This window comes from Lissotriton helveticus, chromosome 6, assembly GCF_964261635.1.
Source record: "Lissotriton helveticus chromosome 6, aLisHel1.1, whole genome shotgun sequence".
Lineage (NCBI taxonomy): Eukaryota > Metazoa > Chordata > Amphibia > Caudata > Salamandridae > Lissotriton > Lissotriton helveticus.
The window spans coordinates 260,956,330-260,980,477 of record NC_136067.1 but is presented as its reverse complement, the minus strand read 5'-3'; positions in this window follow the sequence as shown (position 1 = coordinate 260,980,477).

Below are 24,148 nucleotides of genomic sequence, written 5' to 3'. Positions count from 1 at the left end.
CAAGAGGCCATCCAGGAGCTTTCAGGTGCCGGTAGGTCTGGGTCCGTTAGTGCCTATTTCTACCAGTTCACAGGAGACTGGTTCATAATCGGAGAGTCTGATACGATATTGGGTGGATTCTGCAAAGTTAGGGAGCACGTGTCTTTCCATGAGTATGTAGTCAAGTCTTCTGTATGTATTATGGGCACTTGAGTAATTGAAGTAATCATGTATGAGAGGGTGGTGGGTCCTTCATTAGTGTCTTGCCTGCCATGGACAAAGCCATGGAGCTTCCCCTCCCCATGTGATCAGTATCAAGTGTAGGGTCTGGAAACAGGTTATGATCTCCGCTAATAATTAGGTGTATGCTAGACCAGGCAGAGAGGGTGTGGATCACCTCTGCAAGGAAGGGTTCTGGTCTCTGATTGAGACTGTAAACTGAGGCTAGTGCATGTGGTTGGCCTCAGAGCGAGCCTTGAATGGCAATCCATCTTCTACCATAATCTCGGAGTGTCCCCAATACCAAAGGTGGGCAATAGCAGTGTATCAAGATGCTCACCCCCAGTCTTTCTGATGGCCAGAGGAGCAGTATTGATCCGGGAAGTACCAGGATTTCAGGCGGGAGTTGTCCAGCTTTAGTAGGTGAGTTTCTGTAGTAGCCCTATATAAACTCGGAAAAGGGCCAGTTTGCGTAGGATGGAATGCCTCTTGATCGGATTGTTGTGGCCCAGAACATTATAGATGGGGATGAAGGGAGAGATTGAGGACATAGTTAGGCTACTCAGGGCCATATGTAAGAAAAAGTGGCACAGCGCAGCAAGTCACATTGCTACACTGCATCACTGGGAAAGGGCAGGAATGTGCCATATTTAAAGCAATGCAGCACATTCCTGTACTTTCCCCTGTACTGGCGCACAATGGGCTGCCTAGGACCAATGCAGGCACATGTGCACCATGGTTCAAGGGTGCCTGCTTTGCATGCAGGATTGATTTTGTACAGAATGCAGCACATATAGAAAGAGGAAATAAAGAGGAGAAATAAAGATATTTATCATATCCTTTTGGCACAATCCCAGGTTTACCTGTTCTTGTAAACCTGAAAACGCTTCAAAATCCATGGATATTGCATGGGACCTCCCTGACGCAGTGTAATGCAATGCAGTGATCTGTGCTGCATTACATTACTCGACATTTATTAGGCCATGCATGCTCACACAAGGGTGGCCTTACATGGAATCATAAATCTCATTTTTCATTTGTGTTGCTCTTTCACCATGTTGAGTGCTGCAAGAGCAATGCAAAGGGGCTCTTAAATATGCCCCTAAAGAACTAATCGATGTCGCTTGTGGAAGAGAAGGCTAGTGGAAGCATTGTCGAGGCAGGCGGCTTTTCTCTCCCAAAACCCCAAATTCCCCAAAAAGAATATAAACAATAACACCAAACTTGAAAAGGACATAGTCTCAGCTGGAATGTGTAATGCTGAGTAGAGAATACTGTCTGTGGGGTCCCTGAGCAACACCACAGTCAAGTATGAAGAAAAGGTAAAACCTGTAAGGGAAACAGGACTCTGTCAAGACAGGTCCATGGTGGCGCACACCCGGGCTGGCGGCATCCATGCTGAAGCTCAATATTCATGACACTGCTGTGGGCCCCGGTCCGCTCTGAAGCTCAACTCAAACCTTGTGGGGGTCTGGCACCATGATCAGTTAGATGCCATCTAATGCTTTCATGTAGTCAATGAGGGCTGTAAGCTTCGCAAGGAAGGGCCTTCAACTGTCTGCACTTGTTCAAGGGCTGATTGTGCCCGCCAGTATTTGTTACTGTCTGGGAATGCCCCTTTGGTGCCCCCTTTGTACTTGTGTCCACTCATGGCTCTTACAGAGTGGCGGTTGGCAATGGGTCTCTGCTTTGACCACCAGGAGGGGGATATTTAATGATAAGCGAGCCTCTTCAAGGGACCTGAAGAACCAGCGTCAGCCCTGTCATTTGAACATATCGCAGAAAGGATGCCCCAGCAGTGTTTGCTTTTGTTGTCTTGTAGGAACTTGGTAATCGAATTAAATAATCTTCTCGTGATCAATGTTATCTGGGATAGGTATTGGAAACTTTGAATATCATCTTAATTGTACTGAATTGAGCAACTGCATCTTGCAGCTTCTAAGATCATCTCTTTATCTTCAAAGTGATGGAAACAGACCAGCATGTCCCAAGGTTGTTTTGAGTTTGAGTTTTTGGGCCGGGTTCTATGTACCCAATCGATGCAAGGTGGGTCTGGCCCATGTTCATTGACAATGGATTCTACCATGGCTCAGTTATATACTTTCATGTCCTTACCCTCTTACCAAGGGACACCACCCTAATCCAGTGGTTGCATCGGCGAGACCAGTTTTCCATGTCTTCCTGCTCCTCCTGGAGTGTGATCAGTTGGTCGTTCATAGTGATCAAGCGGCAGCGATATTCCTAGGGATCTTGGGTGCATTCATCCTGAGTTGTCTCTAGATAGCCACCTCTGGTCCCCAGGTCCTACAGGTCTTTCCAGAGTTTCAGCAGATTCTTTTTGAGGTCTGCCCAGATGGTTCCCAGTTTGGTATTGATCGCTGTATAGAGGTGGTTCATGAAGCTTTTGGTGGAGGCCTCCTATTCTTCCCCTGCCACCATTTGCTCCTGACCCTGGGTCGCTGCCAACTGCACCGGAGTCATGGTTGGGGAGGTCTTCCTTCTTGGAGGAAGGGGTCTGGAACAATTCTTTAATGGTAGACTCGTGTCTTGTAGCGGCCATGGTAAAAGTTTGCCAGTGACTGGGCATCTCGGGTCGCACATACTGGCTAGGGGCAGCCTTAATGTGTTTACAGCCACCACAAGACAGCTTCCCTGTGCCCCACAATAGCTGTTATTAGAGTGCAACTGTATTTGGCCCCCCTGATTAGTGTTGGGTTGATGCAGTCTGGTCCCAGTGGTGCGAAGGACCTCTTGTGGTGCAGTGTGGCACGGTGACTCTCTCACAAACCCCAATTCACAGTCCCTCTGCCCATGCCACTGCCCCTCCCAGTAGACAATGCCTTAGATATCTTATTTGCTACAAGGTAACCTCAATGTCAGGCGGGAGTAATGTAGATTAGCTCTCTGCCTCTCCGCCTCCCTCACTGGAAAGTAGGTGCAGTGTATGTATGTATTCTCCCATGTCCCCCCAGTGTTCATCGATCCCTTAATGAGTAGGTAAGTGGCTGCACCATGGTTGGTCTTTGTATCCCCTGCTCGCCATCCAGGCCCGCTCCTGTAGGGTCTTTAAGCAGGTGCCTGGACAAAAGACCCTCCACCACTGGTTTGTAGTCCAGGCAACCTACAAACACCCATAGGCCACTGCGTTGCTCTCAGTGGGCTGTGAGCATGCGCGCCAGAGCTCTTCAGGGTGCCACCATCTTTTTTTAAGTTCAAAATAAGGTTATTAAGGGAAATGTAAATCTCAATACAAAATACGGAATAACAATATAAAATCACGTGAATCAATTGTTGAATATAAAGACAAAATAGTTGTATATGTAAATAAAGTTGGTCCTTCTAAAAGAGAAGAGTTACTGAAGATATATAATTAAATCAATACAAAAGCGGGAAGATTACAGTGCGCATAATACAAAAATGTATGTGACAAAATACAAAATGATCTTGATACGAGCATGGCAGCTTCAGGCCCCATATTGCCGAACTGCCATCTTCGCATCCCTCAGAGTTTCGGGTCCCATGGGTATCTACTCGGGTATCGTGCCCAGCTGTCAGGCCACGGGGGATGTCGCTATAGAGGCAGGCGGTCCCAGTGAGCGTTCCCGCCAAAAGCGCTCACCGGGACCGCTCAAACATAAGAGGTGCGTGTACAGCGTACATCCTGAACTCAAGTATTTAAATGTGCTCTCTGTGTGGTAATAAATAAAAAGGAGGCTCTGTGAAAAAAAATGTTTACCTATGAACACACAATTTGGACAAGCAAGGAAGCTGGTATTGATTCCAGGCTATCTGGTTTCACATTTTTAAATTCAGCCACCTGATGGGTTTCTCTGTCGCGCTCTTTCTCCAGTTTTACAACAAAGGCAGGGGCGGCCTTAGGCATGTGCAAGCTGTGCACCTGCACAGGGCCACCAAACCCCAGGGGCCACCACGCCAATATATATCTTTAATATAATAATCCTTTGAGGATGGATACATATTTGTGTTGCGCCTCCTGGCATGGATTTGGCGGCCTCCGGCTCTGTTCCACTTCCAAACAACCTGACCCCCCTACCCCGCCCCCCCTTCACTGGTCTCCATGCTCCGCCCCGCCCGGACCCCCTCTTCCGGGGCCCCCTACCTACACTCCCTGCCCAAGGCCGCCATGAGTCCAGAGCCGCCCCTGACAAAGGTCACTGTTTTATCTGTTATTCTTAGTAGAAAAAACCAACTCACATAGCAGGCACAACCCAGGGCCCCAGACCCAACTAACAATCTAAGAATTCATTTTATTTGAGTGGTGTCACACCACAAACACTCCCGTCCCCCAGCGCCCCTTTCGGTCACGCCCATGCATAACATGCAGCATCGTAGCTATATCTATCTGTAGTCTGCCATTACAAGTACTAACAATATCTGTCTCAATACGAGGACCGCCATAGCTTCGAAACAGGGTGCAAAGAGTGCATGCAACTAATTACAAATCACGGGTTTCAAACAAAGGTTGCTCGTCCATAGGTTTTCTGCCCGCCCAAATTCCTCCAGTACCTACAGGAACTTGCAGATGTAAACACAGTGTGGAAATGGGAATACCATGTAGTGATAGCGATCAGGAAAATTCTGTACGTGAAGTCCCCAGACAAGATTGGCTCTTGATTTTTACTCATCATTCCTTGCAATCAGACTGTATTTATAAACCTTGTCTGTAAATGTGAGAAAAAGGCAGTTGACGTCATCCGAGTTGGTTCCCAGGTTTAGGGTATCATCAGCTGTTTTAAGTATGGATTTCTGTGTGTGGACCATGAAGAGAATCGTTGTATGTACTGCTTGCCTGGGGCTATGTATACGTTCAGAAGCGGAACATGCTGTGCATTTCCCGGTAACTTACCGAGGGTAAAGGATTTTTATAGATGGCGTGGGACGAATGCCATATGTTGCATGTACCCAGATTAGTGTCTTTGCGGAGGTGCTTGCACTTTCTGCAAACTGAATCAAGAACTCGACCTTTCTCAGAGGAACACCTGGTGCTCTTGTTACAGGATTTAAATAAATGCATATGTTGTTATTGAATCTTTCAAGCTAAATTCTGTTTGCAGTTACGAAGTTAAACTGTTCTTCTTACAAACTTTCCCAGCCATCTGAAAATGTAGAAGCTATTTTCAGGCTAAAAATAGGTTTATTTTTACTACTTGCAGCTATATGGACCACCTGCTAATCCCATGCCAAAGTTACCCTGAGCTCAGCCCAAGGGCCCGCCAACATTTTACTGTTTTAATCTGTAAACTTTTTCAAACAGTTTTACATATAAACACACTCTCAGACTTTGCAATCAGGAAATTAGAGCCTCATTTACAAGAACTGACGCATTGCTGCGTTGTGTCAGTGATGCGTCAAAAAGCTCTGTGATTCGCTACATCAGTTTTAAATGCCATATTTATGGTATGGCGCACCATGGCAATGGGATCAGGCAGCGTCAAAAAAATGTTATGCGGCCGAGGGCATGTTATTGCAGCAGAAACTGACAGATCTGGAGCAAAATAGACCTGGGTGTGAAATTGCGCTCTGCACGTGGAGTCTGAGTAGCAGAGTGTTTTCCTTGCTCGCCAACATTAAGTTGCCAAGCGTGAGTGAGGAAAATCTTACTCAAGACCACCTCCTAGCGAGATTTATCAAAGCAGGCGGTCGTGGATGGTCACTTCCGCTCGTGTTGCAAGTGCAGTTTTAAACTACCAAGTCGACCTGGCAAGTGCACCCCCTTGCCTGGCCCAAATCTTCCCTTTTATTACATGTAAGGCTCCCCTTAGGTAGGCCCAAGGTAGCCCTAATGGGCAGGGTGCAGTGTATCTAAAATGTAGGACATATACTGATGTGTTTTACATGTCCTGATAGTGAAATATTGCTAATTTCGTTTTTCACCGATGCATGGACTATCTCTCCTGTAGGTTATCATTGGAGCTGCCTTGTAACGCCTTATAAGTGTAACTTTCAATTGGGAATAGATGGAGACTTGGGGCACCATTAGGATGGCGGACAGACAAAAGGGACCGCCCGCCATATGTGTGGGGGTCCTGTGAGTGACATAAGATGCGCCCGCCACATTGGCGGGCGCATCCTGCATTTTTAGCATTGCGGCGGGCGGTGCTTTCAGGACCGCCCACCGCAATGCCGAAAATGCATGTCATACATGTACAATGTGGCAGGCACCGCGCGGTGCCTGCCATGTTGTGCATGCCCCCATGTGCCCCCCTAACCACCTAACATCCTGGGGGCCCACAAGGGGCCCCCAAACTCAAAAACCGCATGCCTTTCCGCCTGCATCCTGATATGGATGGCGGTGTCTAGCAGACACCGCCACCATGTGAAACCCTTTTCCGCCCGGTCGACTTGTCGACCGGGCGGAAATGCGGCAGACGGTCTTCCCGTCTGCCACGTTCCCCCGCCATACTAATATGGCGGGGCAAATGGGTGGCGGGTGGGCTAGGATGTAGGGCGGATCGCCACCGCCATGCGGCGGTGGCGATCCGCCCAACATCCTAATGGGCCCCTTGGTATTTGGGTTCCCTGTACTCAGGATTGTAAAGCACATTGTTCTGTGAAGGGGGTTTTTAAATTGTGTGGTTGAAAATGCCACTTTTAGAAAGTGGGCATTTTCTTGCTTTTCCATATCGTGCCTCTGCCTGCCTGTGAAATCCACGTATGGTTTAGACTGACAGTTGGGCTGTTCGTGCATTTACCCTAGACAGTCAGGCAAAGGGAGCTGAGGTGTGCCCTGCATATCCTGATTGCCTATCACCAGGCTGATGGGCCTTCCTGAACTAGAGTGGTGGGAGTAGTTGTCACTGACACCAGAATAGGGCTGTGTCTGCCCTCTCACAATTCTATCTCCACCCCCTGCAGTGTGTCTGGAGCCAGGTCACGGCAAGGCAGGATCTGTGCACTACAAAGACTATCCTTTGAAGAATGCCTACTTCAAAGGCAGTCAGGGGAGCAAGTATTGGGCCTGGCACCCACATTCGGCCAGGAGGAGGAGCTGGACAGCTGTCATGAGGAGTACTGCCCCTTTGCTGTGTTGCTTTTCTGGGTTGGCCTGTAATTGCTGTTTCTTTCTTGGAGAGGAAAAGGAATGGACTGTGCTTTGTATCCTGCTTGAGAAGATTCTCCAAGGGGTTGTGTGTGTTTATCTCCCGTAAAGAAGTCTCAGGGCCATCATAGACATCACCTACAGCCCCTGGACTCCCCTGCTGGGAGTTCTAACCTGCCAAGTGTTGCCATTTCCACTTCTGGGCCCTTGGATGTGGCTTTGCTGCAGAATGAAGAAGAAAATCCATATGGCAACCCTCTATGCTTGTTTTTACTGCTGCAAGCTTGCCATGCAGTAGAAAAACCAAAGCATTCCCATGCTGCGGCCGAGGGATTGACGCAGCATCTGTTTATGGCTGGGAGAGTCAATGCCGTTCCGGTTCGTGGCACACCAAGCTCACGGCAGCCTCAGTCCTGAACACTGTGCCTCCAACCACTCCAACCTCAATGCAGGTCCAGTTGTCCAGCTGAAAAACCAATGCATCACAGCAGCCGAAGGATCCAAGCAGTGCCTGTTTGTGGCTGAGACCATGGATCTCAGTGCGTCCAGATTTTCCACGTATCTCACCTGCGCCAAGTTTCCAGCACATCGCCCAGCAGAAAGGGCCCACTTTCGGATTTCGATGCATCGCTTCTCCTCGCAGTAAGGAATCAATGCAACACTTCTCTTGCATGCAGCAGAACTGATGCCTCCATTCCCCTGGGACTCAAGAATCAATGATTCACTCCTTTGCGGCTGTTTTTTGTCTTGGATTTTGATGCATCAATGGTACTTTGTACTTAAATCACTACATCCAGTTCTATGAACAGAATTGCTTAAACCTTTAAAATTTGATATCTTGAACTTTTCATGTTGGAGTTTTGTCATTTTGGTCTTGTTTGGCTTAGGTAAACAGTGTTTATTTTTCTTAACTAGTGTGGTGTCCATTTGTAATGTTTTCGCTGTGTTACTGTGTGTTTTTTGTACAAATGCTGTACATATTGCCTCTTAGAGAAGCCTTACTGTCATGCTAAGATACTAAGGGAGTGAGTAGGGGTTATCTTTGATGTTTAGCTCCCTTACCCTGACTAGAAGGAAGGGTCCCTACTTGGACAGGGTGCATACCACTGCCAGCTAGCGACCCCCATTTCTAACATGCTGACATGACTATAAGCGCAGAATGAAGAAGAAACTGGCCAACAACCTGAAGGCAACCATGCAGTTCGGAGGTGGAAGCCCGGCACCACAGGATGAACTAGATGCCTCTGAAGAACGTGTGACAGCTCTCATCCCAAAGGAGTTGGTTGCAGCAGTTCCAGGACAAGACAGCCACAAGGAACAACAAAACCTACAGGGTAAGTTGCCACAAGGGTCAATGTGGGGAAATATGTAATGTTGTGCAGCACAGCGAGCTAGGTACCAGCGCTCCACTTCACTGTGTGCATGGCAAAGGGCAGGAATCTGGGTCATGCACTGTTAAACATCACATATGTGTAAGTCACACTGCCCAGTTACATGTGGCACAGCTCAGTCCAACTCCCTCACATTTCTCCCGTTCATGTGTGTAGTGCAGCACCAGTCCAGGTTCACCTTTTTATACTGCTGTTTGTAGTGGAATGTAAAACATGAGTCACAAGAACTACAAGTCACAGAATAAAAAGCAAATAACATGGAATGGAACAACACATCATGCATGGACACATTAACCCTGCCCAACCTGACCGTTACGATGCAGGCCACCTTCCACCATGATGCTAATGTGTTTAACTTGGGCCCATGCACACAAATATGGTCTCTAAAGAAATGGAATGGAATGGGCTTGTCAAACGAGAAACTGCACACCTGAGAGGGTGGTCAGGTGTGGGGCATTTGAATGATGAACACATAGGATTATGCCAAGTGTCATGTGTATATTAAACTGCCTGAAACTTCCTGCCAAACTCCTGTCATTAAATAAACTGGACCGGTTGTGGGGGGTGAATGCAAGTGATGCACACCAGAGGACCATGTGTGTTGAAACAAAAGATGGTGTGTGGACCTGGTGGATCTCTGGTAGTGCAGTGCATTGTAGGCGCTGTCTGAACACGTTGAACTGCCACTGTGTTTGAATGGGGAGACATAGCACATGAAGGAGAGAAGGGATATGTATACTGTAAGGTAGCCTGACCAAGACACATGCACTGCTGTGTTTGACAGTGTCACACTTGTGTCACAGCTGGGAAGGGATTACAGAGAAAAGACCATTCTGGAACCACGTCCTACATGTGATGTGGCTCTGGCTGAAGATATAGCTCATGGCAGGAGGAAGACTGAAGGCAAAATGTCTCACCATGCCACATATGTCAAAATCAGAGCATGTGAAGCATGCCTGACTATGAGGTATAGGATGAACTAGTCTGCATCCACATGGATGGTTGGAGGCTGAGGTGAATGGGCGCAGTGGTGTGACAAACCTGGCTTGGTAATGTCACCATGTCCAGCACTACTACCATGTGGGCTACAGATAATTGCAAGGCCCTCAAAATCAGCCGGCCATGTCAGTCCATTAGATATGGTCATACATATTGTTGGTGATGTAAGCACATGAGAGTCAATGTATTATCTGGGTTCCATCTGTCTGTGGCAGTAAGTTGAGTGCCTGGCCCAAAACCAAGTTTGGCAGAGGAGGTATATACTGTACAAGTGAGAGGGCCTGAGTAGAAAGATGTGTGAAACTCTGCAGATGACCTACTCTGTCAATGATTAAATGGACTGAGTGTCAGTGTTAGCAATCTACCTAGCTTGACTGGGCCCATACCCTCAGAGTTGCTACTCAGTGCCCCCTGTCCACAAATACAGAGCCAACTGTGTATGCTATGAAATAACACAAGTGTACACAAATAGGAAACCCATGGTAAGTACATTCCCTCACACATTCCTGCAGTGTAGCAAGGCTGGAAGCTGGGTAGAGGTGTGCAGGATATGTGTGAAAAATGGAACCAGTGACCACATGAAAGCACAATGTGCATCAAGACAGTACAACAAGGCAGAGTTCTGTGGTGTACTGCGTGAAAGGCAGACTGCAAGATCATAACTAATTCATGAAAAAACCCACTTCACCATCACAGGAGCTGTGGGATAGGTACTGGTCACATGGAATGCACGCACACTGGGGGAGAGGTGCAATGTGAACAGAAGTGGTGTCAATATGTCAAACCACAGTCGGTATAGGCATCACTGAAAAGAAAGCTAATCACCAAGGCAGAGGTGGACTGTACCTCACATCAGACATGCAGGAATAGCAGGCCCAGCAAGCTGTCTAACTGTGTTGCAACATTTGTCATGACACCACAGGTCAGTCCTGTCACACAGTGGTTGTGTGAAAAAGGCAGAGATGCTGTCATCTGAAAGGCAACTACACTGCAACCTGGCCTCTAAACCTATGAAGAACAGATGTCCTACGCATCTATATTAACAGGACAGGAAAATAAGAGAACGTCTGAATATCAACCAGATTTCTTATGTCACCATCTAACATAAATTAACAACAACATATATCTGTTTCATTGCAGAGGATGTATCACAACTCCTGACTCGCTGCCTGTCCTGGATGAGGCTCCTGCTGACAAAGAGAGCCTTCCAACCCTTGACCAAGACACCCTCCAGGAAATTGTGTACTCCATTCGGACACCATTTCCGGTCGCAAACAGGGCCGACAGTGGTGCACCCTCTCCAGAGGATCCACCTATCACCCAACAAACACCACCAGCCAGCCCACCCCCAGCCCTGGACTGTGAGGTCCCCTAACTTGATTTCCAATGTTAAACGATAGGAGTCCAGCGAGAGCTGGTAGATGGGGTGCAGGCAGAGAGTCCGTGGCTGACATCGCTGGTGTCATGAGGCAGAGGCACAAACAACTGCCCTGTAGAAGTGGCACCAGCGAGGTTGCCAACCAGCTGAGGGTAATCTACAACATGCTGGACTACATGGAGCAGAAGCATGACTCCTACATAGCAACAATGGGTGCCTTACAAAGCAACATTGTCGCTGTGCTGGCAAACCAGCAGGGCCATCTTAGTGTTGTGCTACCTTACATTTTGGGAAAAAGAAATGCTGCTGAGGACAGGAGATCCACATCTTCAGCCTCTGATGTTTGTGTGCCTCTGTCGCAGCCAGCACCAACAGCATCACCATCATTGGAGGCACCACACACATCAGAGAATGAAGATGGGGACTTACTCTTTCCAAATGCAAAACCGTCCCGTAGCATTTCTCTGTGCCACATGGCCAATTTCCCTATTTACCTGTACTGTGTACTTCGCAACTGGTACTGTCCTCCCTTTGCTTTCCCACCTGTTGATCTCACCCATTCGTGGACTGTCTATGTGGTCTATCTTCCCTAATGGCAATTTGGTCCTCCTCCTCACTGGAACACTCCTCTACTGCACATGTCCCATGACATGTATCCCCCATGGGCTCTGTCAGGACAACCAAGGGCTCACAAACTATGTTGGGGTTGTTACCCCAAGAACTGCCACTTGCTCCTTCCTCCTTGATTCATGTGTCAATAAAACCACTTACCGGAACCAGTCTGTTGTGTTTCTGGTTATAATTGGACTAAGTAGACCATGGCAGATGTGCTAAACCTAAATACACTACCTAACATCTAAAGGAAATTGTGTTTTACAGACCCAGCGGTAGGCCTGGACGGGGTTCCACTATGTGGAACTCCACAAAGTGACCAAAAAACTCTGCTACGCTATGCAGAGTTCCACAAACGGTGGCGTGCGTTAGTTCGAGGTGTTTGTCCCACACTGTAAAATCAGCACAAACAGCACCACGTGTAGCACTAGAGGGCGCTGCTTATTTCTGCCACTCGAGTAAATATTCTACTTGAGCGGCAGCTTCCTCAATGCGAATGGAAGGTTTCTCAATGTAAGCAAAAGCGACCATCCACGACTTCCCGCTTTGAGAAATCTCACAGGAGGTGGATTGGAGTAAGATTTTCCTCGTTCGCCAATGTGAATAATGTTGGCAAGCGTGAGTGAGGAAATAACTCCACTCTGCAGAGTTTATCAGAACTCTGCGCTACGCGGAGCGCTGAGTAGGAAAAATTCAGCAAACTCTGCAAGCAAAGAGAAATTTCATGACCAGGACTACTCAGGGGGAAATCTGCACAGGCCATGCAAAATAGTTTATGTGCTCTCTATATGCATCTAAACTACCAAGTAGTTACTCAGGGTCAAATGCATGAAGCGCTACAATTAGCAATCAGTCAATGGGAAGACTGGATATAGTTTCTGCCCAGGTGGGGGATACTTCCATGCATACTAACTAGCAAATGGTATTTAGACAGAATATCAAGTTGCAAATATCGATGTACAAGAATATCGTGTTTAAAATATTGTGACATGGAAATATCGAAGTCAAGAATATCGATTTCAAGAATATTGATTTGAAGGTAAGTAATATTGATTTTTAAAATATAATATATATATATTTGCAAAAATATAGTTGTTTAAAATATCATTTTTTAAATAGTGTTATGTATTTTACCAATTCTTTTTAGGTCTCGTGTTTGGCAGCACATGCACTGCATGCGCTGTCTCTGCGAGACCTAATGTAATCTGTATGTTGGGTGAAACTCTGTGTAATTTGTTATGCAGCTTGTGATTCGTTTAACTGTGGCATTGCTGTTGTTTACTTGATTTCTGTTGGCTGTTGGCCCTATGGTCACTTCCGTGTAGTCCCGAGGCAGCGGCGCTTAACTACAGTTTCGCTCCGCTTGCACTTAATTGCGTGCAGCCATCTGGTTGGGGGTGTGGCCCCCATACTCTCCTTCGTTCTGCGAAGCTGCTTGTTGTCTAATAAGGTCTAACTTCTTTCACCAGCTGTAATTGTCAGCAGCCCCCCTTACGAGCTGGTGTTCATTTTGTCAGCAGCCAGCCTGTCGTCAAAGCTCACAGCCCATGGCCTCCCCGGGTCACTTGCTTTGTGTGTGTGTTTTTGCTGACGTGCAGCCAGTGTCTACGAAATACTTAAATGAGGCGCGCTGAGATGCCTTGGTTATTTTAGGACACAGACTTCTCTAATGTTTGTCTGTAGAGTGTTCTTAAGCTGCGCCATGCTTGCTATTTAGAGTTTTGCTTTTCCAGCGAGCCTGCCTCTCATCTCGGGCGATGGCCCCCCTCCCACCCGTTTATCCACGACTAAAGACCACCCTCTTATCTGTGGGCCCGTGTCTGGCAGCTCCCTCTCTGCTCAGGGCTTGAGTGATAAGGTAAACGGGGCTTTCATTTCACTGAGCCCCGTGATAAACAGAGTGTCCGGTCAGCACAAAGTCAACAGTACGGACATGTCACATTACTGCACACTCAGAATTGTGCTGATGGTGCATTTTTTCTATTGATCATTTGTTTCTGCATTTAACCATTCTTCTACCATCCTCCCCGTCAGGTTCCTCCTCTTTCATCCGCTGTCCTTGTTTTAGTAATGGGACACCCACACTTTATCTTTAAACATTTAAAACTAAAGCGCGGGTGCTGCGATTGCTTTAAAAGTAAACAAAATGCATATCTTTCTATTTGTTTACTTTTGAAGCAATCACGGCCCCCAGCTTTAGGTTAAAATGTTCAAAGCTAAAGCACGGGCGCCGCCGCCGCCCATGCTCCCATTTTTTTTACGCCTTTTAATATGAGCATTCTGACCCCTGGCAAGTTGCCCACCCCCTTGAATAACCTAACCTGTTACAGCAGCAGAGACCGCCCACTTCTAGCACCCTCTTCTGACTCATATAAGTGGCGCAGACTCCGTTTTGCGCCTACTGTTGTCAGGCACTACCACTCCTCGCATCTGCCTGCTTCCTTCCTGGCTCCCTCATGTACTGCAAGAACAAGGCACTCTACAGTACCAAGTCGTCCAAAGAGCCGGCTTTCTTGCCCAGACGCCTCGTACAGGTCCCAGTTCGCACAAGTCTTTGTGCTGAGGGCTTATTCCAGGCAGCATGCTGCACGATACAATAACAAGCAGTGAAAGTGTTTGTGGCTGCATCCGGCTGCAGGGAGTCCCTGTTAACAATGTCTGACTCCCTCATACAGTGCTGGGTGCAGCTGTAAATTTATACAAACAAAGACAGGGCAGCTCCTGCCCTGTCCTTACAGAAATGGCATTGGGAGGTCTCCATTAATACAGTTGAAAGTTTGATTTGAAACAGCATGGGTTAGCAATGCAAGGGTTTCAGTCTGGACATTGTCTTAAATGTTATATATTACATGTAATATGCACACTGGGATTGTTTTGTGTGCATTAGGAAACAGCAATGCATATTTTTGTTTCCATTGTTTCAAATGTCTAGTAGCAGGGCACATTTTATTCCAAATAATATGCATTTGTGTTGAAATGCTGTTTGCGCTCTCCCAGGTTCCATAAAACATTCCATCCTTTTCTTAACTTTAAAAAGTGATGTGTAACTTACCCCACCTCCTTCTGGACCCCACCCAAACAAGGAAAGGGTAGTCCAAAGTGTGTTGCGCACAGGTAGTTTTGCTGCTATAGCGAAAAGATTATTATAATCTTTGTGCACATGGGATGTCCTATAGGGGTTCCGTGGACCATACTGATGAGGATTATGAATCCGAAACCGGTCCCAGGATGCTTGTTTCCGGTCCATGGAAGACACGGCTTGGCAGTTCGGGCTGGACTGTTCCCATGAGGCACAGGGTCAGACTGATTTGCATATAGCCATGTCTGAAATGGGGTGGCTGAGTGGGCTAAAGAATGGTGACGGATTAAACCCAGATCAGTTGACTGGGGGTGAGTGTTTGATTTGCTCAAACGCTCCGTCCATCATCCCCTTTTGTATCGCTTCATACTGTATTACTCTGGACAGGTTTGACCATTTTACAACCGGAATCTCTGCTTTCATGTCAAGACCGATTTTTTTAAATATTTTCACTATGAGAGAAAAACAAGAAAAATGCGTCCAAAATTTCCTTTTATATTGTAAATAAGAGGGTGCCTCATTTAAAGGCTTTTAGGATATATGGAATTAGTATTTTCCAGGTAAAGTGGTTAAGAGTTTGAGCTTAAAGTACTATTAATCAAGCATTTGCAATGCAATAGGTTTCGCATTTACGCGAGTTTAAGCTATTAGTATTGTAAATTGCATGCCTTTCATTTATGTTTTAAAAACAAAAACAAAAATAAAAGGCATTGTAATTTGAAGGTCAATAGCTCAAACTCGCGTAAACGGGGGACCTTTACATTTTTTTGTAATGTGTTCGTTATGTTTTTTAATATATGTGTGAAACGTCTAGTTGTTATTACATTTAATTGAATAAAATGTTGTTTTTTTAGTTCTGTAGCGGGTTGTGGGATTATAGGGGAATAGGATGGGAAGTAATTTAATTGTAATAAAATAATGATTATTTTTTATTTAATTACATTTATTTAATTGATATTTAATTGTGTTAATTGTGCTTTACATTTTTTGGGGTTACATTTTATATGTGGGCTGTGGAGTTTATAGGGGTAAAGGTTGGGAAGTAATTTATTTTTAATTAATTATTAATTAGTTGCTAATTAATATAAATAAATTAATTGATAATTAATTGTGTTAATTGTTTAATTACATTTTGGTTTGGTGTGAATTTTGGGTTTATAGAGGAAAAGGTTGGGGAGTAAATTAATTTTAATTATTTCATAATTAGTTGTTAAATCCTATTGTGTGATAAATTTATTTTAAGTTTAAATTTTGGTGTGGGTTTTGGGGATTATAGGAGAAAAGGGTGGTAAATTAATTAAATGTAATGATTTTTAATTTGCGTTGTGTGACGTGGGAGTAGTAACGTTTTTATATAATTACTTTAATAGTTTGTGTAGTATGGTATAAATTGTAGTGGGAACAGCATATGTGTTAAATATTATATATTTTATAATTTATTTTATGCTTTTATAATTTATATTATCATGTTTTTGTTTTATTTAAAATTTTAACTTTTTAAATTATTAATACTTTTAATGTGTAAAATAATGTTTGCTATATTTAAAGAATTTTAAGTTATATAATTTTTGTATTTCATTATGACGGTTTGTTTTTTAAAGATTCAATGTTAATGGTATATATATATATATATATATATATATATATATATATATATATATATATATTGGTTTTATAGTATTTTTAAGTTATAATATAAATTAAAGTTAGTAGTTTAATAACTTTTTTGTAAGTAGATATATGCAAATATATATTAATTGTGATATATGTGTGTAACTTTTTTTAATCAAGTTTATCTGTTATATTTCTTAAGATATATATTGGATTTTATTATGTTTTTTTCATTGATGTTACTATTTAATATACATAATATGTATTATTTTATTTTATATATATTTAAAAAATTGATATTTAATACAACTATATTAATGACATCAGTATTTTATTTTTATATTTTTGTACTTACCATTAGAAATATAGGATGTCGATATTTTGGTCAGGATATTTTGGTATGGAGATATTTTGCGTGTCGATATTTTGACAGTGTACCCTCTTAAACACACACGCTGTAATATATACAGTTAATTTCATATATTTTTTCACATCACTGTGATACTCTTTTTTTTAATCAAACTCCCATATACATCTTCATTTCCAATGTAGTTTTTTTTAAAGGATTACAAAGTTATGTACATGCCAGTAAATTAGGTTTGTAGACTATATTGTTTTAGCTCTCTGTGGATACTTTTAACACGGTTAGGATTTGTAAAAACTAAGCACAAGAATTGTAAACCACTCTCATACAAAGCAACCTCTTCAACTTTCCATTTGTCATCATGAGAAAGGCAGCAAATTAAATCATGTCTTTAATTTTAGACTGCTGCATCTCTGTGAGAGGCTGGCTCGGTATATGATGAACACTATGTAAGTGGACACCTTGCACTGATCCAGACAACCCTTGTGGGGGGTTTAGTGGTCTTAGACAACCTTAGAAAGATCTCCAAGTGGTATCTGTGGAGAGCAGCCTTCAGGCTCAGTCCAGAAGGAGTGTAAAGCAGCTTGTTTTTACCAGAACATCATCTTATAGGTATAGGTTGAATAAAAAAGAACCACACAGCGTAGTTATAAAAATATGCATTTATTATAAGACACTCAATAACACATACAGATATATCCTAGCTGGAGGTAAACAGGTAAGTAGCACAGAATACACAGTGGTCCCTAGGGGGAGACCAAACCATATACTAAAATAGTGCTATGTGAGCCACAATTTGAGTCAAGACGATACCCAGAGGACGTAGAAGTGTTGGAGATCCAAGGAAGCACCCCAGGAGAGTATCTAAGAGCTCCATAGAGGTTGTGAGCAGTGTAGGAACACGACTATTTTCTCCGTACAAACAAACATGTAAGTCGCGGTTGCAATTTTAAAGAAATAGGACCCTTCCCAGTGGACCCTGAAGAAACCATGTGAAAGACAAGAGAGTAGAGAGCCACCCCACCCATGGATAACTTGGGACCCAGGTTACCTGCACCAGGGAAGCCAGGTGCATTGGTGTGAATTGGTGTCAGGAACCGTCGTCAAACTCAATGGGAGACTTCAGGAAGATGCCGCTGCTGGAGAAAGGGAAAGTGTCCGGTGGTACCCAAAGGTGGATTCAAGGTAGAGAGTACCTGCAAGCAGAGGGGACAGAGTCTAGGTCACTCAGGGGTAAGCAGGGGCCACGGAAGATGAGTGCCCACCAATGTCAGGTGTTGCAGGAAAGATGATGGTGGCCTTGGAGCTGCAGCTGTGAGGACCATGCAACGCTGTGGAAGACCAGGAGTTGTTCACGAGCTGTCCCACATCGGATGTTGAGAGTGTTGAGAGCCTTGGCAACTGCAAACAATGTGGAAAGCGAAGATGGTACAGTGTCGGTACCAGCAAGGTCCAGAGGACTCACCACAAGTAGGGGAGTCAGGGCAGGCACAAAGCAATAAGGGGAGCCCAAAATAATTCAAAGGTGACCCTCAACAGGACCCACAGGCCAGAAGCACTGGAGTTGAAAGAGGACCTCAAGCAGCACACTGAAGTAGCAGGCTCGGGGTGCAAGCGATGTGGTGTGGTCGAATATTCTGGTCACTGGAGATGCTTGAGGTTGGGTTTACTTGGAGCCCTAAGATCTTGATGAAAGGAAGCCAAAAGGTTTTTGCAATGGCAAGTTGACGTGGTGCAAAGTGGTTCGGTTCCTACACCTTGAACGAGGGATACTTGCCTCAAACTTGGTGAAAGGACAGGACAGACCTCGAGGGATATGAAGTACCACTACCTGTGTTGCTGAGCCTTTTGGAGTCCATGGAAGCTCAGGATCAGCAGACCGGTCAGCTTAGTTGCATTGCCTGCAGATGCAGGGAAGTGACTCCTTCACTTCAAGGGAGATTCCTTCAGGTCTCTTGGATGCCCACAGGCCTCGGACGGTTTCCTGTATGGAGTACAAGCATGGACATTGCAGCAGACAAGCAAGGGAAAGAGATCAGGAGCAGCAAGAGTCATCCCGGTTTCAGCCTTGATGCCCAGAGCGAAGTCCAGCGAAGTCAAAAGTTCCCAGACAGTCGAAGTTGAAGTGGTGGCTGAATTGAATTGTGTCCCACTATGAATCTATGGACCCACCCTCAGGCAAGCCCTTAAATACCCTAAGGAAAGGGTTGGGATGATTCAGGATTCCCTCCAAGGGGAGAGGTTGGACAGTGGAGATGATACTTCAATGTCCTTTGTCCAGTTTCGCACCATATCGGGAGCCAACAGCTCCTTGAGCCGTTTTGAACTGGACTATGCATGGAGGGCACCAAATGTGCCCTTCAAGCAGACTGAGTGGTGCTGGCAAGCACTCCCACCCTGTCCCAATACACTAAACACTGTCTAGGAGGTGGTCACACCTCCCTGTGAGCTGATATCTATTGTTCTGCCTTCCCTTGCTCGAGCTTGGCTCAGCAGCAGGAGGGCAGAATCATGCCTCTGGTCGGCAGAAGCCATGTTGTGCTGTCTGGGTCTAGAAGACTGGTACCGGAAGCACTGAGGGCCCCATGGAGGGCCTTTACAGTACTTGGAATCATACCTCCCACACCGTCAAGGCGATACCCTGTCATGTTGATACCTAACATGACAGGGTTCGTTACAGCCAGTTTTGAGATGGTCATCACGTAATGATGCGGTACCCCTCTATATGTTATATGGCTGTCTCACTTACAACTCGGGAGAATGCACTCCGGAGGCTGTAGGGGTGTCCTGCTCCTGCAGGGGCAACCTCACACTTAGAATGAGCACCCTATCTTCAGGATTGAAAAGGCTTGCTGTAGGGGTGAGTTATAGGTTTTAAGTGCAGTGACCCTAGATATAGGGAACCTTTATCTGTCGTAAGTGGTGTTAGCACCAGCTTACACAGGCTGCAATGGCAGGCCTGCAATGACAGTTTGAAGGGTCTGCCATAGGTGACAAAATACAGTCTTCAGCCTATGGGGGACCCTGGGGTACCTATGCCCTGGGTACCTTAGTACCATATACTCTAGACTTAAAAGGGTATCCCAGTATCCAATCTAAGATGTACCTAAGTACTCACCAATTTAGGGGAGAAAGCAGAGAGACTGGGGTCCTGATTAGCAGGATCCCAGTCAGACCAGTCAGAAACAGCATATCACCAGGCAAAAAGTGAGGGTAACCATAAAAGCAGATCATACTTCCCTACAATCTCCACTTGTGAATTGTTAGCATCTGTTACAGCTTTCCCTCTCTTTCAAAATGAGGTTCCTATCGGCACGTTTTAACAATGTATTTGCGATCATCGCGGAGTAATCGCAGAAAAAAACAAGAGTTCAAACCTATATCTATGTTAATTTTTCTGAAATGTAAATACTACACAACAGTTTATTACATAGTCCTGAGTTGTAAATGAAACCTTGCTAATACTTAAATTGTGTCATCACTCCTCAACTTTAAAAAAGAAATTCTGTCTCGTTAACACCCTTCCCCACAATACACTCTTAGCTCAGTGTACTAGCAACCCAGTGGAACCAGTAGGTCCCAAGTTCACAGCACATTCCGGAAGGAACATGCTGCTTCCAAATATGATACGGTACAAAAGGGGGTGGTGATGGACGGAGCATCTGAACCAATCAAACACTCACACCCAGTCAAAAGATCTGGGTTTGATTCATCACCGTTCTTTAGCCCACTCTGCCACCCCAGTTCAGACATGGCCATATACAAATCAGTCTGACCCTGTGCCTCATGGAAACAGTCCAGCCCGAACTGCCAAGTGAAGCCATGTCTTCCCTGGACCGGAAACAAGCTTCCGAGGACCGGTTTCTGGCATTACAGCCGTCTTCAGCCCTGCTTGCTTGAATCCAGTGGCAAAGTGAGCAAAGGACTCACGTCGGAGCATACCCTGCTACACTTATGGCGGCAAAAGGGGTACAAAAGGGGGTGGTGATTGACGGAGCATCTGAACCAATCAAACACTCACACCCAGTCAAAAGATCTGGGTTTGATCCATCACCGTTCTTTAGCCCACTCTGCCACCCCAGTTCAGACATGGCCATATGCAAATCAGTCTGACTCTGATCCTCATGGGAACAGTCCAGCCCGAACTGCCAAGCCATGTCTTCCCTGGACCGGAAACAAGCGTTCGAGGACCGGTTTCTGGCATTACAGCCGTCTTCAGCCCGGCTTGCTTGAATCCAGTGGCAAAGTGAGTCCCTTGCTCACTTTGCCACTGGATTCAAGCAAGCAGGGCTGAAGACGGCTGTAATGCCAGAAACCGGTCCTCGGAAGCTTGTTTCCGGTCCAGTGAAGGCATGGCTTGGCAGTTCGGACTGGACTGTTCCCATGAGGCACAGGGTCAGACTGATTTGCATATAGCCATGTCTGAACTGGGGTGGCAGAGTGGGCTAAAGAACGGTGATGGATCAAACCCAGATCTTTTGACTGGGTGTGAGTGTTTGATTGGTTCAGATGCTCCGTCCATCACCACCCCCTTTTGTACCGCTTTGGCCGCTATAAGTGTGGCAGGGTATGCTCAGACGTGAGTCCCTTGCTCACTTTGCCACTGGATTCAAGCAATCAGGGCTGAAGACGGCTGTAATGCCAGAAACCGGTCGTCGGAAGCTTGTTTCCGGTACAGTGAAGGCATGGCTTGGCAGTTCGGACTGGACTGTTCCCATGAGGCACAGGGTCAGACTGATTTGCATATAGCCATGTCTGAACTGGGGTGGCAGAGTGGGCTAAAGAACGGTGATGGATCAAACCCAGATCTTTTGACTGGGTGTGAGCGTTTGATTGGTTCAGATGCTCCGTCCATCACCACCCCCTTTTGTACCGCTTTGGCCGCTATAAGTGTGGCAGGGTATGCTCAGACGTGAGTCCCTTGCTCACTTTGCCACTGGATTCAAGCAATCAGGGCTGAAGACGGCTGTAATGCCAGAAACCGGTCCTCGGAAGCTTGTTTCCGGTACAGGGAAGGCATGGCTTGGCAGTTCGGACTGGACTGTTCCCATGAGGCACAGGGTCAGACTGATTTGCATATAGCCATGTCTGAACTGGGGTGGCAGAGTGGGCTAAAGAACGGTGATGGATCAAACCCAGATCTTTTGACTGGGTGTGAGTGTTTGATTGGTTCAGATGCTCCGTCCATCACCACCCCCTTTTGTACCGCTTTGGCCGCCATAAGTGTGGCAGGGTATGCTCAGACGTGAGTCCCTTGCTCACTTTGCCACTGGATTCAAGCAATCAGGGCTGAAGACGGCTGTAATGCCAGAAACCGGTCGTCGGAAGCTTGTTTCCGGTACAGTGAAGGCATGGCTTGGCAGTTCGGACTGGACTGTTCCCATGAGGCACAGGGTCAGACTGATTTGCATATAGCCATGTCTGAACTGGGGTGGCAGAGTGGGCTAAAGAATGGTGATGGATCAAACCCAGATCTTTTGACTGGGTGTGAGTGTTTGATTGGTTCAGATGCTCCGTCCATCACCACCCCCTTTTGTACCGCTTTGGCCGCTATAAGTGTGGCAGGGTATGCTCAGACGTGAGTCCCTTGCTCACTTTGCCACTGGATTCAAGCAATCAGGGCTGAAGACGGCTGTAATGCCAGAAACCGGTCCTCGGAATCTTGTTTCCGGTACAGGGAAGGCATGGCTTGGCAGTTCGGACTGGACTGTTCCCATGAGGCACAGGGTCAGACTGATTTGCATATAGCCATGTCTGAACTGGGGTGGCAGAGTGGGCTAAAGAACGGTGATGGATCAAACCCAGATCTTTTGACTGGGTGTGAGTGTTTGATTGGTGCAGATGCTCCGTCCATCACCACCCCCTTTTGTACCGCTTTGGCCGCCATAAGTGTGGCAGGGTATGCTCAGACGTGAGTCCCTTGCTCACTTTGCCACTGGATTCCAGCAAGCAGGGCTGAAGACGGCTGTAATGCCAGAAACCGGTCCTCGGAAGCTTGTTTCCGGTCCAGGGAAGGCATGGCTTGGCAGTTCAGACTGGACTGTTCCCATGAGGCACAGGGTCAGACTGATTTGCATATAGCCATGTCTGAACTGGGGTGGCAGAGTGGGCAAAAGAACGGTGATGGATCAAACCCAGATCTTCTGACTGGGTGTGAGTGTTTGATTGGTTCAGATGCTCCGTCCATCACCACACCCTTTTGTACCGCTTTGGCCACCATAAGTGTGGCAGGGTATGCTCAGACGTGAGTCCCTTGCTCACTTTGCCACTGGATTCAAGCAAGCGGGGCTGAAGACGGCTGTAATGCCAGAAACCGGTCCTCGGAAGCTTGTTTCCGGTCCAGGGAAGGCATGGCTTGGCAGTTCGGACTTGACTGTTCCCATGAGGCACAGGGACAGACTGATTTGCATATAGCCATGTCTGAACTGGGGTGGCAGAGTTGGCTAAAGAACGGTGATGGATCAAACCCAGATCTTTTAACTGGGTGTGAGTGTTTGATTGGTTCAGATGCTCCGTCCATCACCACCCCCTTTTGTACCGCTTTGGCCGCCATAAGTGTGGCAGGGTATGCTCAGACGTGAGTCCCTTGCTCACTTTGCCACTGGATTCAAGCAAGCAGGGCTGAAGACGGCTGTAATGCCAGAAACCGGTCCTCGGAAGCTTGTTTCCGGTCCAGGGAAGGCATGGCTTGGCAGTTCGGACAGGACTGGACTGTTCCCATGAGGCACAGGGTCAGACTGATTTGCATATAGCCATGTCTGAACTGGGGTGGCAGAGTGGGCTAAAGAACGGTAATGGATCAAACCCAGATCTTTTGACTGGGTGTGAGTGTTTGATTGGTTCAGATGCTCCGTCCATCACACCCCCTTTTGTTCCAAATAAGATACAGCAGGTGTGCTTTACTCCACAGATTCCAAACCATAACGATGTCTGTATTACATTTCTTTTTTTAAACAAAAGCCAATAATAAGCCTTCTTGCAAAGGCATCGAACACACTACCTGAATTTTATTCTTTTTCATGTTAACAGCATATAATGAAATATATATTGTTTTTTATAACCTGCATTTTAACTGCTTTTCCTTCAGGAAACTACCTCATTCAGCCCCAGCATTCTCCTGACCACTAATGCTCCTTCACTTCAAAATGCTCAAAGTATGGATTGTGGGCCACAGCTATATCAAGAGGGTGCAAAAACAGAGGTATTGACAGGGACTTCGGTTTGCCAAATGTGCAGATTACTTGGCTTGGTCAGGGAGGGTTAAAGATTCATCCATTGCTGGCTTTGGTTAAATCCATTGTGGGTTCTCAAGCTCCTAACCTCATGATTGTGCACTGTGGTAGCAATGACCTAGGAACATTGACTGGGGTAGGGCTTGAAATTAAATAATGAAAGAAACCTTTGTACAACTGACTTCGCTTTTCCGTCACACTGTCTTGGTGTACTCTAATATATC